The sequence below is a fragment of the Carex rostrata genome, chromosome 27 (genome assembly GCF_964058835.1).
Source record: "Carex rostrata chromosome 27, lpCarRost1.2, whole genome shotgun sequence".
Taxonomy (NCBI): Eukaryota; Viridiplantae; Streptophyta; class Magnoliopsida; order Poales; family Cyperaceae; genus Carex; species Carex rostrata.
Genome location: NC_135944.1, coordinates 3,983,182 through 3,986,722, shown reverse-complemented (window position 1 = coordinate 3,986,722; position 3,541 = coordinate 3,983,182). Strand labels below are relative to the sequence as shown.

Genomic DNA, 3,541 nt, shown 5'->3' with positions numbered 1-3,541 from the left:
CACAATAAAATATGCTTGAAGATCAAATTTTACATTTTTTGAAATTTTTTTACTATTTATTAAGATGTGTACAAAAACTAGTAAAATTCAGACTATTGAATTTTGTACTCATCTTAATAAATAGTAAAAAAAAATTCAAAAAAATGTAAAATTTGGTCTCCAAGCACATTTTATTGTGGAGATCACATCTAACGGTTTGAATCGACGATTTGGACTTTGAAAATATAGAAAATGGTTGTTGTAACTTGTTGTAATTCAAAAATTGTTGTAACTTAGATCCCTCCTCCAAATATATTACAATAAATAATATTTTTGGTATTCATATTATAAATTAATAAATTGTAATTATTTAAAAAATCAGTGGTCCAACCGGTTGACCCACTGGTCCGACTAGTAAACTGTTGACCCTAACCGGTTCGACGTCCGGTCTAGTTCTGATAACATTGCTGCTAATTGGTCCATTTGTTTTCTATTTCTTAAGATTTTATCTACAAAATTTGACAAAGCGCAGTCAAAATTAATATTGTCAAAGAATTCAATCTTAGAGGGGGTTTTATAAAATGAAAACCTACAAAGCGTGACTGTGATAACATAGTTAAAAAAGAGTCGTACATATTTTACGTACAAAATTAAATCTCTTTGACCAAATTTGAAGCTTATTGTGTCTCTTTTCATTGTTTTAATTAATGAAGGCTTCAAAATAAAGTCCTTTAATTCGCCAAACTAATATATATACTCTAAATATTTCAGTGAAGGGAGGATGTCTGAAATAAATGCATTGGTTTTCATTTTTTTTTTGTTATTGTTATACGAATTTCTAGAGTTTTTTTTTTATGTTTTGGGTTATAAAAGTAGTCTTATGTTATTATGTGAAAGAATATTAAGAGTTGATAATAGAAAGAAGTTTGTTTATTATTATTTTCTTTCTCTCCCCTAAAAAAAAAATTGTTGTATCCATAATTTATTTTTAACATTAAAATTGTACCAGAATTAATTTAAACTCACTACAAGAAAACTGCCCTTTCCCGGCACTTACAAATGCCACCAAATGTGCTGAAAAACGCCACCATTGACCTTTCCCGGCGTTTCTCCAAGTGCCGGAAATACAAGTGTCGGGAAAAGTTTTTCCCGGCGCTTTGTCTATGTTTTCCCGGCATTTACAGAGCGCCGCCCGAAATTTTGGTTTTCCCGGCGCTTACGGAGTGCCGCCATACTCATTTTGGTTTTCCCGGCGCTTAAAAAACGCCGGTAAAACCCACAAAAAATATAAAAAAAAAATAATAATTTAATATTTCCAGGCGTTAGAAAACGCCAGTAAAAACTACAAAAATATTAAAAAAAAAAATACTTGCGCAGAAAATCCATAACAATAATTATATATAACATTTCACTTGTACAGAAAATCCAAAGATCACTTGTGCAAATGAAGTATTGAATTATTGTACACAGGTTCATCAACATTATAAATCTTATGTCTTTTTGAACTAGCAGACTCATGCCATTGCTCCTAGCCTAAAGAAAATTAGAAAAAGAAATTCAATGAGATGGTAAAGGGAACATAATGTTATTTCATAATTCATTCTTGGAGAAAATGAAGATTCCAAATACAAATAACTCTTCAGTGAGTCTAGTCTGGACAATTTATACCGTTTATTAAATGGTCTGGTCCCAACACGCATGGGAAAGGAAAATTTTAAATGGTCTGTCTAAAGGTATGATATTGATAAAATATTTCAAACAATTATTAAGAAATAAAGAATTCTGAACTACAAGTGAGAGATTAATAATTTACCGTCAGCCTTAACTGTGCATCACGGGCTTGAAGCTCATCAAGCCTGCTCATAGACAACACATCCACATTTAATTTATAATTAATTAATAAATGTTTCTTATTAATTTACAACTACAAACAGATATTGTACAATATTAAGTCCCAACAAGTTCAACATTTTCTTTGCCAAATTGCCCAGAGTACCACTTACTGCAAAAACAAACAAAACCTTCCAAATTTTCCGAACATATCATCAACCGCTGCATGTCGGAAACATATAACAATCCCAAAAATGTGTGTATTAAATACCAAAAATCCTCTCCGAGCTTCAGAAAAGAGTGCCCAGACTATTCATCCACCTCACTGCTTGGCAATGAGCAGATAAAGAACAAATAGTTTGTCCATTTTCTAAAGAGTGAGGTATTGTAAGGGCGATAGGTTCTCATTCTGTGTGAAGTGCCTTGAATATTTAGCATTGTCAGGATTAGGTGGATATTTTGTAGTTTTGCAGTTGTTTGACAGAAAAAGGAACAGTGGATGAATACCTTGACAAGAGGTTGCTATTTTCTTCAGTCAGAGTTTGAATCAAGTTGGGTCAAATGAAGCCATGGATCCCGCTTCTGCATCCTGATGGTGATATTAAAAAGTTAAACAGCACATATCAAGATGAATAAACTATACGAAGAAGTTGTAAAGGACAGCAAAGAAGTTGTAAAACTGATGTACTTGTAGGCCATAAAGGCATTAATAAGAAACTCTTACACAGGCATATCCTACTTTATTTGAACTATGTTCCCAGCTTTTGGCATACAGTTTTTATTAAATTTGCAATCTAACATAACTAATACGGCATGTTTCCTCCTAGGTCATGTGTACTAAATGTACTATTCTTCACATTTTGGTTTAAAATTTATTACTATTCATCCTTTTCTCATATCACAAAGTTACTAATTAGAAGAAAAACAGATTTAGCAACAATGCACAAATGGAATTACCTCCCCTTGTGAATTAGCTGGTGGCACGTTATCTTCTTTGTCATCATCTATTTTAAAAGACGTATGTAATAAAAATCAAATGATCATAAAAGACTAACTAATGCTAAATAATAAAGCATTATCAGGAGAAACATAATTCTAACCTAAATTAGCTCCGCGGGGTATATTCCTAGATGGGTCCCCTCCTACATGCACGGATGGCATATTTGCTCTCTGGGCTTTCTAAGGTTGTGCCTTCTGTGGGGATGCTTTTGTACTTTTACCAGTTGAGCCTTGGTAACCTATCAAGTGGCAATTATCCTTCCTATATTACATTCAAACAGTTCCAGGTCAGATCTCATCATTGAATGTCTTCATATCAGCATCACAATTCCAAGATAATTACCACCAGCAATTAAACATTTTAATGTAATGCCACATTATATTATTAACTAAAAAGGGGACCTTTATTTACAACTCCAAAGCAACAAGAGCAAGAAATAAATAAGTAGTAAGAAAATCTTTACCAATAGTCCACAAGAATTTGTCTCAGCTTAAGACTCAAGATGGATGAAAAGTGGAGTTCGCTCAAAATCTTGCTTGTCATGAGCCAGTTCTATAAAATTAGCCTCAAGAACACCTTCATATTTCTATAAATTTGATAAATAATTGCTCGTTAACATAATAAAGATTGTTATAACCATTGAGGTGATTGACAGTTAACAAAAACAGCAATGTTAAATAATACCTAGAACACTCCTCCCTCTACTAGACGCTTCTTGAAGAACTTTCCAGA

The 3,541-nt window shown here is 32.6% G+C and overlaps 1 long non-coding RNA gene across 6 annotated transcripts; it reads right to left on the bottom strand.

Moving 5' to 3' along the window:
• Positions 1–1,397: 1,397 nt before the first annotated feature.
• On the bottom strand, positions 1,398–3,541 carry LOC144545177 (uncharacterized). 6 transcript variants are annotated; one of them, XR_013508418.1, is made up of 5 exons: positions 2,910–3,184; positions 2,767–2,813; positions 2,317–2,398; positions 1,793–1,835; positions 1,398–1,512 (listed from the first exon to the last, which is right to left on the bottom strand). It is a non-coding gene; the product is annotated as an uncharacterized LOC144545177 (long non-coding RNA). The 6 variants fall into 6 exon arrangements; XR_013508415.1 differs by lacking the exon at positions 1,398–1,512 and adding exons at positions 3,273–3,385; positions 3,494–3,541 and having other exon boundaries at positions 1,690–2,398; positions 2,910–3,070; XR_013508416.1 differs by having other exon boundaries at positions 1,793–2,398; positions 2,910–3,189.